Raw genomic sequence first — 24,247 nt, forward strand, 5'->3', positions numbered from 1 at the left:
AATCAAATGAAACAGATCCGTTGCCATCGATCTCCATAGGTTCATAATTACTCGAGGCTTCACTCCTTTTATATATTAAGTTTATTAGGATATATATCTTTTAAAATTTTATTTTTTTTAAAAAATTTATATTATCTAGATTTTATTTTGTGAGATTTGGTAAATCTCTATTTAATTTTAATTTTTAAAATCTTTCTCTAATACTATAAATCCTAGATATAATCTAAATTAAAAGCTTGTTTTCTATCCCTAAAAATATCAATTTTGAGGATTGGGTAAATAATAACAACTTGCAAAACAATGAATTTGGAGAATATTTTCTTACATCGCTTTTTATCTCATATTTTTACAAATATTTTTAAAATTTGAATAGTCTTTTTTAAATGTTTATATATATAGACACACACATATCCAATTTGATCCTAAACAATGTTAAACAAACTTTAGGACTTTTTGTGACAATATTTAGTATATATTAGTAGTTGAATTTTTTGTGACAAAAAATGTGATCACAAAAGAATAAAATGACGTATATTAATAGCGACAATGCAATTGTGAGAGATCCTAAATCATCACAATTATAATAGTTTTAGTGACAAAAAAAATCATCACAATTAACTGAAACAATAGTGTTAATTAAAATTTTTTTTTATCACAAAAAACTTCATATTTGTGACAAAATGATTGATAGTTACAGAAAAAAATTATAATGTCATAATTCTTGTAGTACAAGCATAATTTACTTAGTATATTAAAACTAGATTGGAGAAAACCATGCCTATATTTTTACTTTTTAATTTCTTATGTTACTTTTGGTATTTTTATGTGAAAAATTGTTGTTTATTTGGTAAATTATTGATGATTTAGTATTTGGGCATAGTTACTTTTAAATGTTTTAATAGGCTAATATTTTTGCTTAATAGAGCAAAATTTTTTAGTTTCCTATATGTTATTTTGAAGTATTTATAAATAATAATTTTGTTTGATCAATAAAATCATATTAAATTTTAATTTTAAAAACCTTTTGAATTATATATATAATTGCTTAAAAAATCTATATATAACCTTTAAGATTGGGTAGGATAAAATAGGCTTTTTAATATTTTATTAACAATATAATTTTACAATTATATATATTACGTATTTGGATTTGTAATAGTGACAAAATAATTGTGATGGATACTAAATTATCACAATTGAAATTGTAATAGTGATGGATAATTGCCACAATTGAAATGTATAATTGTAATATTGACATAAAAGGTAAGATGTATAATTGTGATGGATACTAAATTGTCACAATTGAAATTGTAATAGTGACAAAATAATTAGATGTCACAACTAATCCAAACTATTGTGTTAATTAACTTTTTTAGCATAAAAAACCCAATAGCATGATTAAAAAATTTAATTTTTGTGGCAATATTTACTGGGCACTAAATGGTTGAAATTTTTGTGACAAAATTGTTGTAACAAAAAATATATGTTAAGTGATGGAGAACACTTTCGTCATAATAAATAAAAAAGTATAGTAATGACAATATTTCTTGTCACAATTACACATCATTCTTATCAAGAAATTTTAGACATAAAATCTTGTATGCTTCCACTATTAATTTATTAATAGTGACAATTTAATTGTGACATATACTAAATTGTCACAATTATCACTATAATATTGACAAAAACATAAGTTATCATAATGTATTTAAACAATAGTGTCTGTTAATTTTTTGACATAAAAAACCTAATATTTGTGGCAAAATAATGGGGTGACACAAAACAGTTGTCACTAAAAATCTTAACTCATGTAGTACATATTATTAGTCTCTCACAACAACAAAGTATATGTGTAGAGATATCAAGTGGATTGCCTTTATCATGCAAATACTTGAGACCTCTTGTATCACCGTGAGGAATTTTCATTATTGTGTGGAGCTTAACTGTTTTTGATCTAGTGGAATATCTACCAATACAACGTGTTGAAATCTCAGCTTTGAAATTGCAAACATGATTTATTTCTGCAGAAATAAAAGAAGATAAAATACCAAGTAAATGGTCTTCTAGAGATCCCTTGGCCATAAACTCATACACCAATAGTCTCTGATCTACGTCAGAACAATAACCAATAATTTTAACAAGGTTTGGATGATGCAGAAGACTAAACATAAAAACCACAACGAGGAATTCTCTATTGCCTTACAAGCCATTTCTATCAAGCTGTTTAACATCAACAAGCGGAAGACACACAATCACATAAGTAGAGCTTCTTCCATTGGATAGCATAACAATTCAAGAGTCATTTACCTTTCTGGTACTTTGAAGTTGACCTTTATAAACTCTTCCAAATCCTCCTTCGCCAAGTAGACAATTAGCCAGAAGTTTTTTGTAGCTGAAGCTAGCTCTCTGAATGTAAATGTCTGTGCCTGAATGTTTCCATTCCCATTGCCCTCCATAGTTTCTTTTTGGGTTACTGTTGTTGTTTCAGTTGTGTACTTATCTCTTGTTTTCTCTGGAAAGAAAGAAAAGGCAATTGAATTGCATTTTTAAGATGATATGCAATATAAATTTCAATAGTTTACCTGATTCTGCAAGCAATGCAGTGGTTATATTGGAAATTAAAGCAGGACTGGTTTGCTTCTTGACATCAAATGATAAAACTAGGACAAATCTTGAAAAAAATATTACAGTTTTAGGAGGATCATTCCTTCTTTGGCGCAACAGAGAGGGAAAATGACCTATTTTTCTGGTGGTGGTCATTGCCGACGGTTGATAGAGAAAGTTTAAAGATGCAAGATCTCCTTGTAGATAAGTTGTGTGGAAAAGGAGCAAACAATTTGATAGGTGTACAAATATATGCAGAAGGCCATCGCCTCTTTATCTTAAAAAATGTGTTATTCAGGTGTCATCCAACAATTAGCTTCCAAGTGTATATCAATTAACATAAAACCATGTTTTGGTCTAGTTGCATCTAAATGATCAACGCCTTTGATCCCGATAATTATCTCAAAAATAAGAACACTATAGAAGTTACCAATGATAAGCAACAACCATAATTGTATAGTGTATCTGTTCATGATATATCAGAGTGATTAAGATTTTTGTTAAGAAACCACAAAAAAGTTTCAGGGGCATTCAAGCATAGATGTATAGTACTAGCCATGCAAGAGAGAATTACTTAAGCTCCATGGATGATTGCATAATGCACAGATAAGTTTTGTCTCAAAACATTAAAAAAGAACTAAAAGTCTACATCTCATCATAACAGAAATAGTAAGACATAATAAATGAGAAAACATGCTACTGCTTACAGCTCTGATTTGAAGTGTCGATCAACTATAACTTCAACTATAGCCTACATAAATAAGTAATAGCAGCATCTGAAAAAAAAGTAAAGATTAGAAATAACTATAGATGCAGAGTTGTTTATGAAAAAAAGTTAGAAAAATGATTATGACCAAACAATAAGCTTATGGCTCTAACCAATTTGATTAACAGTTATGTTGCATCGTCATGTTTTTATTAAATAAAAAAAAGATTTCTGGTCTTCCAAATAACACGGGAATTATGAGGCTTTCCAAAAATTCATTTTTGCATATGCTGGATACATTCAAGCATGGTTGGCATCTCATTGTTTTCAAGATAAGCAGAAATGAGCCTAACTGTATGGTTGAGAACTACAAGCTCATTCTAGGCTAATTTTAATGCCTTGCTTTAGGTTTTTTTGATAGAACTGTAATCGCAACAAGAAAAATGTAAAAAATAACTGTACATACATTCATATATATATATATATATATATATATATATATGCACCGATATATGCATCAAGAGAGCTTGTAGGTCAGGCAAATAGCAGGTACCTATAAAATTCATGGAATTCCTTACATTCATCACTAATGTCATATAACTGTTGATACTAAATATAGCTAAAAAAATAAATAGTATAATCAGGCAAGTTCTACACAGACAAATAAGAAACCTTGTTAAGCAATCCCTTCAAGAAGCTCCTGAAATTTGGACTCATATTGTCAGGATATTTTACTAGATCCTGTCATTTGGCATAATAAATAGATGAATTATATTATCATTATTTATGCTGAAATACCATAGAATAGTCAAAAAGAAAAAAACAAGCAAAATGACTGTCACCTTCACTATGTGTTTGATGAGTGCGTACACCGAATTCATGTAAATGGCGACTAACCAATAAATAGTTCATACCTGACCATGTACAACAAAAGACAATTCCATAAGACTACATATACAAGAGATACCCTGATGGATATCTATTAATAAAAAAGAAAACATGCAAACTTCCAGCATAGAAAATTCTAAAAAATCAGAAATCTCAACATTTCACAGCTTTACATCTTGATCATAGCATATAGTACAGAATTATCTCCTGATAATTACTATAAAGATGCAAAATTAAAAACACTTTAACAGATAATGAAGGAATATACTCTAAGTTAGCTGGTCATATATCCACATGACAGGGAATTGCAACAAAGAGAACCCAATAATGTCACTACAACACAAAACGCAATTTGCGACACATTTTTGCGACGCAAAAAATAAAAAATGTGTTGCAGATCGCAATTTGCAACATAATCTGCGACACAATAAAATGTGTCACGTTTCAGATGTCGCAAATATTTGTGACACTTTTAAAGACTGTGTCGCAGAATTTGCAACACAAAATAAAAACGTTGCAAATTTCATCGCAATTCATGGATTTTCTGAAACAATATTTGCCATTCAATTTGCAACAATATGCGACAATTTATTGCAACACAATTTCTGTGTCGCAATAAATGTTGCAACTATTTGAGACTTTTTGCAACATTCTTTGCGACTTATTTTAATTGTCGCAAAACTTTACGCGTCGTAAATTATGTTGCAAATATTGAGTCTTTTTGCAACAAATTTTGTGACTCATTTTGTTTATCGCAAAACTTTTTGTGTCGCAAATTGTGTTGCAAATGTGTGCGATGTTTTGCAACAAAATTTGAGACACATTTCGATTGTTGCAAATTGTGTCGCAAATTATATTGCATCTCGGTGAGATATTATGTGACACAATTTTATTGTCGCAAATTATGTCGCAAATTAATTATTCATAACCATGATTATTTATAATAATTTTTTTATTATTTTCACAAACCTGTTTTAAAGCCTAATTTACAATCCTGAACAATAACTTTTATAATATTTTTCAAAATAAACATTCCGATCAATAAATATCTAGAATAACAATGCATTACAAAATATAATAGTTCAAACATCTAATACAACAAACAAATACAAAATGTAATAGTCTAAAATGTAATAGTGACACTAATGCCAGTTTCTGTCAATTACGAATGGCAAATAAGTTTTAAATGAGATCAAGTTTATAGGTAAAGCATATTCGAATCCTTATGCCGCAGGTCAGAGCCTCAATGGCATGGAGACATGCAAAATTGTCCGAGGCAGCCTGCTCACGTCTAGCACTCTTTAACATGAACTAAATTCTGTGTCTGTCTTGAGGAATCAATAATTCCTGGGTGTCATCAACTATCACCTGCACAAAGTCACAAGTCACATAACCAGCAACGTGTATAACCTTAAGATTATACTCATATACATAGGAATATTAGAAGTAGAACCTCAAATTTCTGGCCACCATATGTATATTCCACAAGCAATTGCTTGGGTTCTCCTGGGCACACATCACAGAAGCCCATAATGCCAGACTTCTTCACGCCTTCATGAAGCTGATCCAAGAAAATAACCATGAATTCAATTAAACTTCTATCAGCCATCTAGCATGTTAGGTTTAATGTTGCATAATCAAGATCTAACATATGAAAGCAAGCTAGAACTATAACATGAACTAAACCAGCAATCCATGATGTGTTGATAATCCATGGTATGCATTCGTGTACCATTTTCTTCTTATGTGTCACTAGAAACAGTGCAGGCAGTTACCATGGTTGTATTATGAAGATGCAACATATGGTTAAAAATAAAGAAGAATAAGAAGGTAATTTAAACCAACATTGAAAAATAACACTAGCAGCAATGCAGTTTATGGAAGATCCTGCATGCACAAATTTAGATCACTAGAAGCAGTAATACAGAAGTACCATGGTTGTACTATGAAGCTGCAATGCTGTTTATGCATCACTAGACTGCAGGAACAAGTACCATGGTTGTATTATAGAGCTGCAGTTTATGTATTAATCAATATCTAACTAAACAACACAGTTTTGTATCAATAGAAAGTTAGAAACAGTGCAGGAAGAAGTATTCTGGTTCTATTGTGAAGCTGCAACACATGGAAAAAAGTACAACAGAATAAGAAGGTAATTTAACCCATCATCTAGGAGGGGTGTAGTCTCACCATTTCGTTCAGTCTGTTCACCACTTCTTTTGATTGCTTCACGATTTCCATACACTGCCCTGGTAATAACTAATCCGCCTTTCTCAAACTGTTTATTTTTCTTCCTGTTTGAGACATTCTGCAACAACTGTTGTGCTTTCTCAGCCGCATCCCTAGCCTCCCGAATCTAAATAAGCACAGTGAAAACAAATCAAAATGAAGAGTTAGACGGCATTAAGTCTAGTACTGCATAGAAACAAAGGCAAGGAAAAATTTACAGCCTTGGGAAGATATCAAAAGCACTTAAGTAATTACAAATTTCAATTTAAACCCAACTAAAGTTTATTGGCATTTTCCAAAAAATTATGCTTCTTCTTGTTGAGACACAGATTCAAAGGAAGGAAAATTTGTTGATAATATATCATTATCCAACAAGGCTTTTCCTTGTAACCAAAGCTAGTTTTTACATACTCAAACTTCGCATAGCTGTTTGATTTTTTAAGCCTCTACAAAATATGGGAACTAGACAATACTTGCACTGACATGACATATCCCAAATGGTAGAGAAAGCTGTCAAAGTCAAATTATTACTGTCAACATTACAGTAATATGTCAAGATTTTGAAAGGAATAACAAATAAAGGTTTAGCATTTCCTTGTTAGATATATCAATGATTAAACTTCTAAAACACAAACTTTTTAAGTCGTGCTTCTTGCAACAATAAAATAGAATCACACAAAATCAAATCAAATTCAATCCAATCAGGAACTGGACTTGATAACATCATTTAAAAATTAGATATCAAATTTCCACAATGTTTTGATACTAGATTTAAATTTATCAGCAACTTATGGTCCAAAGATAAAAGTCTTACTATTTAACAATTGCACACTATCTGCAAAAAGCAAAAGATGCACATGTAGACATTTGAGAGGGAAAGTATGCCTGCCAAACATGAATCTAATGTTTATGTGAAGAGATGATGAAAGCTATGGAGTTAGCAGAACACTGATTTCCAGTCACAAATATAGATTACTGTCAACTACCTGAGTTGATGACATCTCCATCTTTTTCAAGACCTTTTCGTCGCTCCCCGCTTGAGATAATAAGGTTTCACTATAAATTTCGACATGTGATAATGTTTTTGGTGTCATAAGTGCTCACACATGATAATATAAAGAAAAAAATAAAACAAAAATAGAAAGCTCATCCTATACTAAGGAATGATATGAAAAAAATTTCTAGCGATCGGATATTAATGCTCGCTGATGGATCGACACGATAAGTTGCTTATTATTTACACTTCCGAAATTTGATGTCACTCCTAGAAATCGACAAGAATTCCAATAATTTTGAAAAGAAGGCTAATGAAAAACTTTGGATGGGTTCTTAAATAAATTGTCCTGAGATCTAACAAGATCCACTAAAACACTGTCAGAAAAAAAAAGAAAAAAAACCTAATGAAATAATAAATAAATGCTGTCAAAGGGTTATTTCATTCTTACAGGAAATGTAATGCAATGTCATGAGTGTGAAGTAATAAAAAAGAACAAATTGTCATTAAAAACAATAACACAAACTGTATCAAAAGAATAAAGACAACATGAGCAGAGGCAATAAAGTGTCTACAGGAATATGTATGAGTGCATTAATATCTGAGAGTACATTTAAAAATAGCAGACTCTTGTTAGAATGGCTAACAAATGGCCTACCAAAAGCACATATATATGAAAACTTTACAGAGTTGGCAGTCTAGATTAATTTGTATCAATAAAAGAAAATTGGCCAAATAAACCAAATCATGATTGGTACAATGGTCTGAAAAAATCACACATCATGAATTGAGACATGTACTAAAACTTTACAGAGTTGGCAGTCTAGATCAATTCATTTGCCATCAATAAAAGAAAATTGAGAAAATAATTAAGATTAGTCACACTATCCAGTAATAATGATCGCATGGAAACAAATAATAATATTTACAATTTTTTTATATCCGGGTCCTTGCCAATATGGAAATTTACATAATACAATTCATGACAGAAGAAAAAAAGTCAAACCTTGAGGAAAAAATAGAAGAACAAAGGAACCAAAAGTGCACCACTTGCAAAAAAAAGGATTCAGCTCCCTGGATAGAAAAATCTGAAAATTTTTTTTAGGCCAGGATAAGAGGTCGCAAGACAATGCAGCTCATATATATTGCTAACATAGAAAAAGCAGTAGCCCACATCAGACACATTAGAATAATTCTTAAGAACAAACACTATTCATAAAAAGAACGATAAACATATTTGGTTAATGTCAATTCATTGACTAGATCTAGAGATTCCAATGTTTGGTATATCTGTGACTAACCTGAGCCATTATAGAATCTGCAGAGCATGAGGCAGAATGCAATTTTATAATGCAGGAAAAGAAGGGAAATGGTTTTATTAAATAAATATACCGGCTAGTTCAATCTCCATTACTGCGCATATGTTGATTATGAAGATAACCCCGAAAAAACTGAAAGATCACCAACACATAAACGAGGTTATTAATAAGAAAACATTTAGCTTTAATTATTACAAGGATCTTTACATTGTGTAAAGAAAACTTTTAGATTTAATTATTACAACATTGTGTAAAGGGAAATTAAGCACATAACTTACAGGAACTACTAGCTTTTGGCCGCCACGGTGCAACTCGAATCCCCAAAAGATACCCTACAGGAAGCTCATTAGGACACAGTCTAATCAAGAAGCATATGACAGACACCCACCCACACACACACACACATTTCAGCTTCTGAATTCAAGAAGATAATGTGTAAGAAAAGTCAACAATATAAAATAAGAATAAACACCATAGAGCAATATTTAAAATCTAACAACACCTAACCCTTGGTCCAAAAATATGAGAAAGGCAATAAATGTATTCTAGAAAAACATTTAGGGACAAGTCGTGAATCTCCTTGCGCATCCAAATAAAGTTTCTCTATTGCACCACCCCTTCCACCCATAACATTTTTCATTTATTCTGTGCTCTTTTGGACCTACCAACTTGGTCATCATCATCATCATCATCATCATCATCATCATCATCATCATCATCCTTTCAAGTGCATGATAAACTGTCACGCCCCGAACCCGGCTCACCAGACCAGGTGTGCAGACAAACGGCCGCAGACCCACAAGGCGTGAGCCCCATAGGCCTGCAAGGCCTCAAAATCTGATCCAGGACTGGCAAAACTATAATAACCCAACTGAGTTACAAGATTACAAACTCTACAAAGTACACAATACTTGGATATAGAAGTCCAAAATACAAAATACAGGGATACACAATAACAAGAACTTAACATTTACAATAGGATAAGACAACAACTACAGACAATCTCTCAAGATCCACGCCGATCTATCACTTTTGATCTGAAAAGGATTTAAAGAAAATCCATGAGCTCACTAGCCCATTAAGTAATCCAGAAATTATTTTAAAACAACAGACTTTACGAATCTCGATTTCAGATATTAAGAATAATTCAAAGTTTAAACATAGTTTAAACAAATACAAAATAAATGGTTCAACAGAGGTATAGTTCTCAAGTAGTAACGCTATTCAAGATAACTAAAATCAAAAGAATACCGGGTTTCTGAACTGCGAATAATTATTCGCGAGAAATGAGCATAGGTCTTCAAAAATATAATTTAAAACAAAAACAAAATACAAAGTGAAATATTCTAATAAAGAATATTTACAAATATGATTATTCGGAATTCAAAAACCCGTAAATACGATATCAAAAAAATACGGAAAATTTCAAGGCAGGACAAATATTTGTGTTTTTGCAGAAATTCAAAATCAAAAGGGCAAACCCAAAAAGAATAACAAATTCAAGAGTAAGTCTCCAAATTCACTGTAAGTGCCAAAGGTCATTTGTTTATTCTCGGTGACAGATCCGAGCCAAAATAACAGATATCATTTATTTACCCTCGGTGACCCGAGATTGAATACCAGGTGGCCGTTGATTATTTCACCGAACGGACACGGTGCGAAACTGCAGTCTCACTTTCCCAAAATTACTTGTCGACAAGGTCAGGATTTAACCCCCCACTGACAGGGTTGCATATCGCTCATTTGGAGACCAAAGCATTCAAACAAAAACTCAAGGTTGAAATGCAGAATATTCATGAATTTTTCCAAATATTCAAAACAAACGTAAATATACAATTTCATAATCCCAATTTAGGAAAAAAATAACTGAAAAATACAGAAATTACTTACAAAAATTAAATAAATAATTTCCCAAATCATTACTAAAAACTAATCACTATGCACATTTATATCTCACAAGCTCTGCATAACAATACTTCTAATATGTCTCATTCCAAAATGCATAACTCCTAGAATTTAACATCAAATGCAAAGATATTTTGTAGTAAGTAACTTAGGAAAATTCTGAACCTTTTCCTTGTTTAATACTTGACCCAATTTTAGTCTCCGAGAATGAGAAAGATCATGTTAAATCTGAAGATTCTGCATATAGATGTCATCATGTGCAAGTCTTTTTAATGGATCATAACTCATAATCTATAAATCCAATAAACATGAAATTTTGCAAATTGAAGGTCATGGTAATAAGGAATATTTTCTATTCTGAACACTTTGCCTAATTTTACATATTAAATCCGGAAATTGGCCTCTAAATCTGCATGTCTACACAATAATACCTCCAAGACATGTCAACTATAATTGATCATATCTTATAGAATATATATCCAATAAATATGAAATTTGGCAGGTAGATAGATCAAAGAAATCATTACAACTTTTCAATTTTAATCATCTGGAAATTGTGCTTCTATGACCTCCGAATTTAGGCCCCAATTCCCATTCAACTCATTATCATAACTTAAAAATTCATTCTAGCAATTTCATGCATGAACATAGAATGTCGAAGTCTCAAATCTGTAATAATCCAGCCCAATAAACCTTGAAATATTGACTCTAAACCACCAAATCATTTAATTTATTTCCCAAGTGCTAACCTCACAATTTTATTAAGGATACCATTAAGGAAAAAGCTATGATCTCCAAACTAGACAGAGTAAGTTAAAAACTCGTCATTCAAGACTCAACCTTGCCTCGGAGTTATAGTACAACATTTCTCTTGATGTATTCACATCTAACATTCACCCCCATTAACATTTTCTCTAAACACATATATGCCCAATGAACTGTACATCGTCTCAATATTATCAATAATTAGCATACACTCTTTAAAAACATAAAAGCATCGACTATATATTAACTCAAGAGCTTTTGATCTTATCCTCATACCATAATATGATCGTAACCCCATCGTATCACGAACAAATAGATAAATAAGGAACTGGTTACAACCAAATATTCTAATATATATGATGTGTTAACATTTCAAGATAAGTAGTAGTCATTCTATAAATAACATACCAAAACATAAATACTAAGTTTATAGCTAATTAAGGCCACAAATCAGAAATACATGAAAAATACCTATTCGACAATAAATAATTTTATGATTAATAACAATAAGCAGGAATATCATAATAAAATAATAGATAATAATTTTGGCAAGAAAAAGAAATTCTTCCAATAATGAAAACATGAGTTCTCGGGGATTACTTACCTAAAAGAGAATCCTTCAACTTCTAAGACTCCGATCGACACTAAAGCAACTACTTGGGGAGTCCGTGAGAATGGCTTTGACATGCTATATGTTGGGGGTATTAGAAGTTATCCAACAAGAGAGTGGTGTTAGCAAGAGGAACAGAGACAAACCTAACACCACCAACATACTCAACAAGACTAATGGCTTCCTTCACAGTATTAATCTCATGAGGCGGATCAAGAATAGTGTACTTAAATCACAAGGAAAAACATGAGCTATAGCTCTTGCCATAGTTCCAGTCCCTCCACCAACTTTAACGAATGACTTCAACCCATAAAACACGTCCCCGAAAGTCACAATGACAACATCATCAACAAGCACCGAATCACTAGTCATACCATCATTGAACATCTTGTTAAACTCCAACTTCTCATCAGCCCACATCCCCCAACCGATTGCCAAAAAAATAAAAACACAAAAAGGAGTCTCCTTTGAGCTCTCGAACCATGGACTCGGGACATGTGAAGAGCCACGCATGATTGGGTTGGCATGAGTAGATGCTTTTGTGGCTCGGAAGGATCTTGCTTTTTGGCGAAAAACACTAAGCAAACTAGTGTGATCATGAAGAGACCAAAAGCTTCAACCTTTGATGGTGAGATAGAGAGAGAGTAGAAGAAAGCTCAATGAGCTCCATCTCAGCCTTTTTCTTTTTTTCTTTTTTTGAAGGTTTCTAGAGAGAGAGAAAGTGAGAACTAGATGGCTACCAAATAATGTGAACAAGCTTCTCTCGGTTTTCAAGGTTTGCATGGAACGAGGTCAAGAATCCCGGCTTGAAAGGTCTTTACAAATGAATGGAAACAAGGCTGGGGCCCACATAAACAATTCTAAATGGCCTTGTTGATCTAACTTTCACATATACAGCCAGGAATTCTTCACCCATCAGTTATGTGATGTGATATTAGTACCTGTGAGAAGTATTGATATAAGTAGTCCTGACTAATTGTATTACCAGTATCTAATTATTGTTATAACTAGTATATATGCAATATAACAGTGCTATCACTGGTATTAATACTAGTAGTAGCACTAGTATAATGTGTTGTACCACTCATATGGTATGGTATTATAGAACTACTAGCAGTTCTATTGGACTTGTCTTAAGTCTAATATAGTGTAATAGTATTACTGATTGTGATTAGTCTGTTCTAGTGCATTGTAGTACTACTATATGTTTCTTATATGGCAGTGTTTGTCCTACCAAAATGTTGTAATACTATTTTATACTCTGAATAGTATAGTCTAATAGCATATACTAGTTCTATAGCATTACAAGTTTTATTATAGTGGAGAATGACTGCTAATGACAATAGTAGGAGTTTGAGTACAGAGTAGTAGAACTACTAATGCTATATTAGTATGAGTATCAAAGTATCAATCTTAATTATCAAATCCAGGACCATCTACAAAGTATCTATCACCTTTGCATGAAGGCAACCTCAAAGAAAATATGTACAATTTTTTAATTAATTATGCATGCAAGGGTGGTTTTTTTTTTTAAACATATGTGCAAATAACTCATTGACTTTTAATAATTGTATATAATTTTTTTATCAAAAATATACACAACATACAAAATTTGAACATGCTCTTCAATAACTGAAGACTTAAAAATATTAATAAGATTTTTAATATGAACATGCTCATCAACTGTAAACCTTAAAAAGCTTCCAATAACTGCAGATTTTTTTAAAATTTCAACCCTCCTGATTTGACTCCAATGATTGAACTGATTAATAATATGCAAAGAACTCTTCAATCCACCTTGAACTAAACCAATGATGATGAATACAATATATCAATTCCTTTTGCAACAGTATAATTAAATCCACAGGATTGAACTTAAACAAATGCAAACAAGTGAAAGAGAGATTGGTGGAAGGCATCTCCATCTCTAACTCCAATCAAATCAATATTTATAAATATAAATAATTACATAAAGAAATATATTTAACCTCTCCTACCATGTGACTGTCAACAGCAATCCAGAGGCACTGTTGTTCATACAATAATCTTAACAAAACATAACTAAGAATTCATGTTCTAGCGATGAAAATGAAGAAAACATGAATACGATATTTGTTTATTACTGGTCCGATTTGTTGCAATGTGGTTGTCAATCAAGTCTAGGATCATTAAGAAACTCAGAAGCTTACCTGACTATTGCGCTGGAACACCAACTTTCTTAAACTACTTTGGCAAGCTAGTCTTTGATGGACCTGCTCGTTCTACCATAACATCATAGAGTTGCTTTCTATTCTGCAGAAATCAAGCAGATTTTAGGGTGAAGTACCATGAAAGACTACATAGAAAACAAAGATGATTTTGCAAACTAGTGCACTTACAAAGATCACTGGGAAAAAGTGGACTTGTCCTTCAGGTTTTGTCTGTGTATAAAAATAAAAACAATGTGAAATATTTACCCCACCCAGCCTATTCTCCTGTGAAAACAATGTGAGACTATCAACTTGATAAATTTCAAAATTAGGAACAAAATGATAAAATGATAAAAAGATTACAATGGGGTTGATTTCGATGAAGTTTTTGCTCCGGTAGCAAAACTTGATACCGTACGGGTAATACTCGCAATTGCCGCCAATCGAGGCTGGGAAGTCCACCACATGGACGTAAAGTCGGCTTTTTTGAATGGGTTTCTAACGGAAGAGGTATATGTTACTCAACCGGAGGGGTTTGTGGTGACGGGCAAGGAACACATGGTGTACAAACTATCGAAAGCGCTGTATGGTTTAAGACAGGTCCCTAGAGCATGGAACTCACGTTTGGATGACCACTTGAAATCTCTCAATTTTGTGAAATGCTCACAGGAACAAGCTTTGTACACCAGGCAGGAAGATGGAATTGCTGTTATAGTTGGAGTTTATGTGGATGATCTAGTCGTGACTGGGAGAAGTAATGAAGAAATCAATCAGTTTAAGGTTGAAATGAAGGAGGAGTTTAAAATGAGTGATCTGGGCTCATTATCATATTACTTGGGCATTGAGGTTGAACAGAAGGAGAGGTCGATCACACTCAAGCAATCCACCTATGCAAACAAGATCCTGCAACAATTTGGAATGAAGGAATGTAATGCTGCCAAGCTTCCCATGGAACATAAAATGAAATTACATAAGGATACCGAAGGAGAGCCGATAGACGCTACAGAATATCGTCGCATGATTGGGTGTCTCAGGTACCTTCTGCACACTCGACCAGACTTATCTTATGCTGTGGGAGTGTACAGCAGATATATGGAGAGACCAACCACTTTACATCTCAAGGGTGTGAAACAAATTCTAAGATATCTAAAAGGGACCATTCTTTTTGGTTTGATGTACACAAGAGGAGGAAACGATGAAGAACTCACTGGCTACTCAGACAGTGACCTTGCAGGTGATCCTGATGATAGGAAAAACACTGGAGGAATGGCATTCTATGTTAACAATAATCTTGTATCTTGGGGATCATACAAACAAAGGACTGTAGCTCCATCGTCTTGTGAAGCTGAGTACATGGCTGCAGCTGCTGCAGCGTGTCAAGCGGTTTGGTTGGTAAGCATAATCAAGGAGATAACTGGGAGCCAGCTTGAACCAGCGAAGATACATGTTGATAATAACTCAGCCATTGCTCTGATGAAAAACCCTGTACACCATGGTCGCAGCAAACATATTGACATGCGATTCCATTTTATCAGAGAATGTATTGAAAGGGGGAAGATAGCTGTGGAGTCGGTGAGCTCTGGAGAACAGCGGGTGGATATTTTGACGAAAGCTCGTCGGCATGAAGTTCGCGACCATGCGTCAATCACTGGGAATAATAGAACTCGAACCTCGTGGCATGGATTAGGGGAGCAATGTTGGTTTAATCCATACGAGATTCAGCGGGTTGGTGGGTGTTTCTCATCCAAATTTTTCGTGAGCCCTATGGAGAAAAAGCCACTGGGTTGGTTGTGTTGGGATTTGAAGCACATGCGTTGTTTGTCACTGTACGCGTGAAGAGTCGAGCTCGTACATTGGGGAGATTTGTTTTTGAATCGCTGTATCTTTTGTCTGTATGGCTCCTTGTCACTTCAGTCTTTTTCTTTAGTACTGGTCAGAGTTAATGGCTCACATGGGGCTGTTTTAGTTTATTTTTTTTAAATCTTTTGGAGTATTAGTAGTATGTTTTGTATCTTCAAAATTATGAGAGAAAGAAAAAGAACGTTAGTTGTCTTGTTGCTCATCCTCTCCTTGTTGTATTTGAACTTTGAGAAGAAGTGAATCCCTGTACTGAAGATCATTGACTTCAGGAGTTTCACCTTGGTGTTGGCTTGTGTTCGTGGTGATCTCGCTCTGGCTCTTAATCAACATAGAGAACATTACCAATTGAAAGTCACACAATTTTCTCTGCTCTTACCAAAATTGTGAGACTATCAACTTGATAAATTTCAAAATTAGGAACAAAATGCAACTTCAAATTCTAGTGAAAACACATAGAAACCTCAATGATCCAGTACTGTTACCAATGAGCAATGGATTCATCCAATGATTACACACACTCTTCAAAAAAGAGGACTTAAATAAATGGAAGCAGCATTCCCAAAAAAATTTAAAAAGATGGGTGAATCAAAGCAATCCATTTATTAATGTGATAAAATACACATCTTCTCATTCACAAAGTAGCACAAAATGAATTCAAAAGAAAACAATGACAAGAATTAAAAGAAAAAAAAAAGAAGTAAACCCTAAGTATCTGGTAACTATAATAACACAGAACTAATAACAATCTCAATAAAATCAGTGCTAACAAATTAACCTTTTCATCAGCATAGTGCCTAAGAAACCAACAAATAACATGAAAATAAGTCAAAACTAATAATCTATCCTAATTAGGCTAGCATTTTGGCATTCAATCCAAGGAACGAACTTAAGATAACTGAATACCTATTTTGCAACATAACTTATAACTCAGCCCATACTTTACTACCAATTTGTGTCGTGATACAATAAGATGGAAATCATAGAAATGCAACTTGTTAATGCATCAAATAACCCCATCTTCTCCTCAATCACAGAACAAAACATAATCAAATCAAAAGAAAGCTAGAAGGATCAATCAAAGAAGAGGGAGGAAAACAAACTAACTGAGAATGCACCAAGGCACCAATCAACATGAAGAAAAGACTCAACTAATGGTCTATCCTAAACACCATGACATTCAAAGAAGTGATGAATTGGGGAAAAATGGTGGCCAATTTTTCTCCTCTATCAGAATACCAGCTAACCACAAAAGGAATAATGAGCTTTCTTTATAGATAATCACAGGTTTGAGGCTCATCACCAATAGAACTCACTCACAAATATAAGTATGTACCTCGTGCTGCAGCATCTTTTCTCCATTTCAGCTCCTAGAATGGAACAAAATGCACCAACAATTGATCAAAAATCCAGAAAAAAGAAGCTACATACTCATCCAAACACAAAGAAATCATTCTAATAATATAAGAATAGGATCTCAGATGAAGAAACCCACTCGATCAACCCAAAATCATACATCCAATAAAAAACCACACCACAAAAAAACTTTAAAAACAAGAGCTCAAATGACATCAGGAACCCTAACCCTAAAAGATACTAAAATTTCCAAAAATATGAACAAATCTCACAGAAAGAGAACACCACCAGAATCAAAACAACAACTGAATCGATTGAGAGGAGTAATAGTAAAAGGAAAACCTCACAGATCTGGAGAAGATCGACGAGAGCTTAACCAAGGGTTTCGATTCTTCGAATGAGCAAGAGAGAAGTGAGAGAGCGAGAAAGAAAACAGAGAAAAAAAAACAGGGTGTTTTTAAAACAAACCGATCTGTTTGGTGTTTTCATTATTCTGAACTAATTCTGTTATAGGAGTTAAAAATAATAATAATTAAATAATTATTATTTAATTCTATGACATATTTAAAAAAAAATAAGCATGTACACCGACACGCAAGCCATATGATTACCACTAGTTAAGAGTTGAGCAATCTTGTACAAAATTTATCAGGCAACAAGATATAATTAATGTCCTTTAAATATTGATATGATAGAAAATACACATTTCTTTTATCTCGTTTATTTATTTATCTTGGGTTTATAATTTTTTTTTTAAAAATACCAATCGGTGATATATTGTTGGACTATGTCAACATTGACAATTGGTGATTTTTTAATTATTTTAATTATATTTTATTTATTAATAAATTTATAATTTATTTATTTTTATAAAAAAAATTACTTTGATATATGAATTTAATTACACACGCGGTGTTTGATTTTAACATTGAAACCATGCGTTTGATTGTTTTGTAAGAGAATCAATAAATTTACAATTTATCTATTTTTATATTGATATTGATGGCACTATATTTTTCCGTGCATAGCATGCCTTGAAAGTTGAAATACACGCCAGTCTTCTTCCAATTTTTATTGAGCTCATGTCCTTAATAAAATGATTTTGAGAAAATAATTGAAAATACCAGTAAGTCCAGCATAACGTATCATTGGACTATTCAGACCTTTGAAACGCTTTTTAACCCCTTCTAGAATTTCACATCCCCGTTTGAGTCCATGATATTTCATAAACTTTATCAAAAATTTTACAAAATTACATATTTACCCTCTTTTAAGCCACAACAACCTCTTTGGATACATTGACTACCATGACAACTTCAAATATTCAGAGAAACTCTTTTATATATTTGCATGTAACTTTAATCGTGTTCCTTTTTTTTTCTTAAACTGAGAACTACTCCATGTTTATTCAATAATCAGGATTTGTTTGACTTTTATCCCTTCATTATAAAATCAGATAATGAACATAAATTACACTAATCCAAATCACAAGTGAAAACTCTCTCACTAAAAAAATATAAAACTTTGCCATTGCCAATAACATATAAAAATTATCCAAAGGGAGAGAAAAGGGATGAAAATAAACAATCAGAACAAAACAATGTATAATCTGAAAGAGGCTTGAGATGAGCTAACTAACAACAAAATATTTCATATCGAGAATGAGCAGATAAACAATGTATAAGTTTCATGTGCACCCAAATTTTGCGACACAGTTTGCGACGCCACAAAATCGTTGTAAATAATGTGTTGCAATCTGTGTTGCAAATCAATTGCAGGCTATGTGCCAACGTTTCCGACAATTTTGGCGACACCAATATATCGTTGCAAATAAGGTGTCGCAATCTGTGTCGCAAACCATTACATGGTAGTTGCAAAAAATTTTGCAACAAAATTTGCGACATTCTTGGATGGTCATTATTTTGCGGCACAATTTGGTTAAATCTGCAACATATTTGTTTTTTTTGTCACAAATGGTTGCAATTTGTGTTGCAAATCTGCGGCACATTTATGTGTCGCAAATATATGTGTCGCAAATAGCATTTTTTCTTGTAGTGTGTGCTGATTACAAGAAATTTGATATACAAAATAACTCCAAGGGACCATAGATCTGCGGTGTGATTGTATAGCTATTCTCGGACAAGTTCTTGAACTATGTACAAATTTCAAATAGAAAAGGTTCAAATAATTGAGCAACGCTCATTCACTTAAGAAGAATATACAATCACAAACATAGTAATTAAGATTCATTGCAAGCTAGTATTTTTTTCCAATAAAAGAAAAAGAAAAAGAGATCCTCCTAGACCCAATGTTATCTCTGCCATATAAATGATATCAATATCCATTCCCAAAAAATGCCATTCCTTACCTACTTCCCTGATTTACAAGAACCCAATAATGAAAGGATGATATTTCGTCCAATAATTTTCAACAGCATACATTTCTAGTTGACAAGGCCTGTTACAGAATACAAAATGAAAGATTTTTTTTAAAAAAAGGCTACTTGATAAATTGATGACAGAGCATTTCCATCTGAAATATACGCTTACACTTGAAGCTTGGCAAAATTTACTAGTAAGATTTGCACATCAGTTTAGTTCTGATCTAGTTATCATAAGATTTCCATATAATAGTTATCCTTGTCAAAACATCATATTCAAGAGAAGATAAAAAGATGATACCAAAACCAGAAATTCATGCTTGTTTCATTAAAAAAAAAAAAAATCAAAAAGTAAAAATAAGAAGCAGTGTATGGTAGCATTTACTGATCATTCTCCAAAAATAACTCTTTTGATTTACAATTTGTATGGCATAATTAATAAATTTTTTTATAAATATTGAAACTTGACATCATTTTTATTGTATAAACTTCATGTTGTCATGCTAGTACAATAACATAATTTCAAAACTCAATCAATGATAATAGATGTACTAAGTAATAAGAAAAATAAATTAACAATAAAGTAACAAATAAACAAGGGGAAAAATTAATCCAGCAAAAAAAAACTGTTCCTTTATCCTTTCAGTGATGATATATATAATAAAAAGAAAGAGTTGAAGAGTGATGGGCTTTCTCATGTTACTAAAAAGAAAAAATAACTTACGAATGATAACCTTTAATTTCTCACATAACGTTAAATAGAGAGAGAGAGAGAGAGAAAAGAGAGTTTAGTTATCCAAATGATCAAAAGATAGATAACTAGATAATATATGTATATATATATATGTCATTCTTCAAGTGAGTGAAGTTATACCATATAGTCTATATAAAGATTGAAACTTTTGAGTGAGAGGTAAGACAGAAACTAAGATGAGTCTCCTCAAAGGTTCTTCTATTTTCATCATCTTCACCAAATACATATATCTTTCAATATGTATGTATGATAATTAAATTAATTAAAAAGATAGCCTTACAATTACCATTTATGTATTGAGTCATAGACCATGTTTCAGTTCTTGTCACTGTATCAACAGTATCTTCTAAATATATGTCCACTATGTCGTGTTCCACAAAAATCACAAATCATTTTTCATAATGTTATTTTTTAACAAAAGTAAAATAAAAAAAAGCGAACAAAATTGCAATATTTAAGTCATGTAAACTATTATTATATAACTAATCATACTTACTCAAATATTAAGCGAAACATGAATCTTAATTAGTGTGATAAGCATGCCTTATCTTTAAGAATAATAATTAAAAATTTGAAAAATACTTCTAGTTATAATTATCTAATATAAAACTACTAAAATATTATAATTTAAAACTCTTAATATATTTTGAACTTTTGATACATGTCTATTGGCACATAAAGAAATTAATCTAATTTAATACATTCATATATATTTTAGAAGACAAAATCAATAATTAGGAGCATATTGAAAGTTATATAACTACAAAAAGATCAATATATACGGATTAATTAATCTAAAAAAAATGATGTCAAGTTAGATAATATATACATATTCAAACATTAAATAAATAGATAATAGGTACATATATAACATGAGTCTCCTCAAAGGTTCGTCTATTTTCATCATTTTCACCATATATATATCATTGAGGACTTCGACAACAAAGAAAAGAAAATTAAGATTCATGTTAAAAAAAATATTACATTTTTCTTTGTTGAAAAATGTAATATTTTTTTATCAACAAATTGATTCAAATGCAAAAACTTAAGATTACGTGTTAGAATGATTTTGAATTCAAATTTTTATATACTTTAAAAAAATATCTATTAAAAAATTAATTTTTAATAAAAGTCCAGTCTTAAACCAGTTTCAAGTTCGTATTTTCTAAAAGAATCTAATGACTCAAAAATAATAACAATAACAACAACAATAACATTTTTAAATCATATATGACTCCTAAAAAAAACCCTTTAACCAAACACCCAATTTATAAAATCAAGTACTATATATAACAATAAACTTAAGACAACAAAATCAACCTAAAAAAACGCCCCAAAAAGACAGAAAAGAAAAAATTCCCCCAAAGGAACCAAACCCCACTAAATCTGTCCTAACTGCCACCTTTTAGATTCCCTCATTTTCCATCCCCCACAAAAAAAAAAACCCCCCTGTAAAAAGTTTCAACTCTCAAAGCACATTAAGATAATGTTCGTTTGGAGGGATTTTGAGTTACATGTAACTTGAGTTACTAAGTTTTTAAAAATCTAGTGTTTAATTCACAGGCTTCTAAATTCCCATGTAACTCAGATTACATCCAATGAGGGATTTGATTTTAAGCTCAATTTGGACATAAACCAAATCCCTTGTTTTTAGACTTCTTCACATGAATAACTCGTGACTTATATGTGACCAATTAAGAAAAAACAAATATTGTCAAACGTTCATGGATACTTTTGTTGAGTATAAAAATTTTTAAATCTAATAATAAATTTAATCATTATTTTTATAACTTATTTAATAACTAATTTAATAATAAAATTAATAGTTAAATGATCAATACCATAATTAAAATCATTAAATAACTTGGTAGAAATGTATGAAAATTCATAAATACTTTTTTTTTGGGTTAATAATTAATTTAAAAATTGCAAAATATAATAAAAAAATTAATAAACCAAATGCCAAATGCCACCTATCGTCTGCCATAATGGCATTCAATCTTATTTCTTCTGTTTTTTCCGTCACCCTTTCCCAACCTCTTTCTTCCATTCCTCACACAAGCACTTGTTCCTAATTCACCTCTCTCTCTCTCTCTACACACACACACACACACACGACCACTTTTTTTTAATCCCTCACTAACATCGGTTTGCTGAACTACTCCACCTCCAATCAAAAGGAGCAAGTAGGTATTCACACCTATTCTCTAACCATATTCAGTAATCAAATTGAACAAGATGAAGTACATCAAACAATGCTATGTATTGGCTTACATCTTATGGAAAATCAATGTATTTATATATAGATAGATAAGAATAGATCAGATTGTAAGCAAAAGTAGTAGTTTTAGTAATCATTGGAAAACCATCTTAGAGAAAGCGTAAGAGAACCAAACCGATTCAAAAAACCATAAGAAACATAAATGGCAAAGAGAAAAGCATGCAAATCGAAGGATTGAATCCTAAACAAGAAAAATTCAAAAAACCCACAGAGAGATCTCCTCCAATGGATGAGAACTCCTCCTTGGTTTTCCTGGATATCCAAAAGCTCCCCACTCTTGTCAAGGCCTTCTCCATTGCTAGCCTCTCTCTCTCTCTCTCTCACACACACACACACAGAAAGCGCGCCAAACAATGCTAAGAGATATACTCCCCACCAAACTAAGATCAGTTGTATCACTCCGATAACTAACAACAAAGTTTTTCTTCTTTAATAAAATATATATATATATATATATATTTGCTTACATCTTATGTAAAATCAATGTATTTATATATAGATATATAAGAATTGATCAGATTGTAATCAAAAGCAGTAGTTTTAGCAGTCCCAAATGACTAACGAATCTAACAAAATGTGAAAAGATCTAAGAAAGCTTCAAGAAACCTGGTGTTGTTGGTTCTTGCCTTCTTTGTAGTATACCTGGCAAAAATGGATGCTAAGATTCCATCAAGTAAGAAAATAATGAAAAGTAATAGAAAAATTATATTGGCCGCATATTTGCAAAACTCTACGGAAATCAAAAGTGGGACTTCATATAATCAATGATAAAATAAAAAGACACTATAACAAAAAATGCTATTTACGACACATTTTTGTGACACAAAAAATCTAAAATGTGTCACAGAATGTAATTTGTGACATAATTTGCAACACAATAAAATGTGTTACGTTTCAGATGTCGCAAAATTTTGCGACATTTTTGATAAATGTGTCGCAAAATTTTCGACGAGAAATAAGAACGTTACGAATCTCATCGCAATTCATGGGTCTTCAAAGACAATATTTGCAATTCAGTTTGCAATGATATGTGACATTTTATTGCGACACATTTTATGTGTCACAAATTGTGTTGCAATTGTTTGAGATTTTTGCAACATTCTTTGCGACACATTTTAATTGTCGCAAAAATTTGATGTGTCGCAAATTGTGTTCAACTGTGTGAGACTTTTTGCAAAAAATCTTGCAGCACATTTTGATTGTCGTAAATTATATTGCAACTTTGTGAGATATTTTGTGACACATAATTATTCATAACAAACAAAAATTCGACACGGTTTGCTATTATTTGCATTAATTTTTGAAACATTTTTTATAAATTTGTTTTGAAACCTAATTTACAATCATCAACAATAACTTTTATAATATTTTGCAAAATAAACATTTGGTTCTATAAGTATCCGAACAATA

At 31.8% G+C, this 24,247-nt stretch overlaps 3 long non-coding RNA genes across 4 annotated transcripts; all 3 read right to left on the reverse strand.

The window, feature by feature from the left end:
* Positions 1-5,263: 5,263 nt before the first annotated feature.
* LOC120256740 lies at positions 5,264-6,550 on the reverse strand. Of its 2 annotated transcripts, XR_005535401.1 has the most exons (3): positions 6,389-6,550; positions 5,652-5,759; positions 5,264-5,566 (listed from the first exon to the last, which is right to left on the reverse strand). It is a non-coding gene; the product is annotated as an uncharacterized LOC120256740 (long non-coding RNA). The 2 variants fall into 2 exon arrangements; XR_005535400.1 differs by having other exon boundaries at positions 5,264-5,759.
* A 2,255-nt stretch (positions 6,551-8,805) lies between these two features.
* Positions 8,806-14,486, reverse strand: LOC120283925. Its single transcript, XR_005543405.1, has 3 exons — positions 14,399-14,486; positions 14,210-14,312; positions 8,806-9,072 (listed from the first exon to the last, which is right to left on the reverse strand). It is a non-coding gene; the product is annotated as an uncharacterized LOC120283925 (long non-coding RNA).
* LOC120283918 lies at positions 9,590-12,046 on the reverse strand. The gene is made up of 2 exons (XR_005543404.1): positions 12,015-12,046; positions 9,590-9,777 (listed from the first exon to the last, which is right to left on the reverse strand). It is a non-coding gene; the product is annotated as an uncharacterized LOC120283918 (long non-coding RNA).
* Positions 14,487-24,247: the final 9,761 nt, after the last annotated feature.

This window comes from Dioscorea cayenensis, chromosome 3, assembly GCF_009730915.1.
Source record: "Dioscorea cayenensis subsp. rotundata cultivar TDr96_F1 chromosome 3, TDr96_F1_v2_PseudoChromosome.rev07_lg8_w22 25.fasta, whole genome shotgun sequence".
In the NCBI taxonomy this organism is placed as follows: domain Eukaryota; kingdom Viridiplantae; phylum Streptophyta; class Magnoliopsida; order Dioscoreales; family Dioscoreaceae; genus Dioscorea; species Dioscorea cayenensis.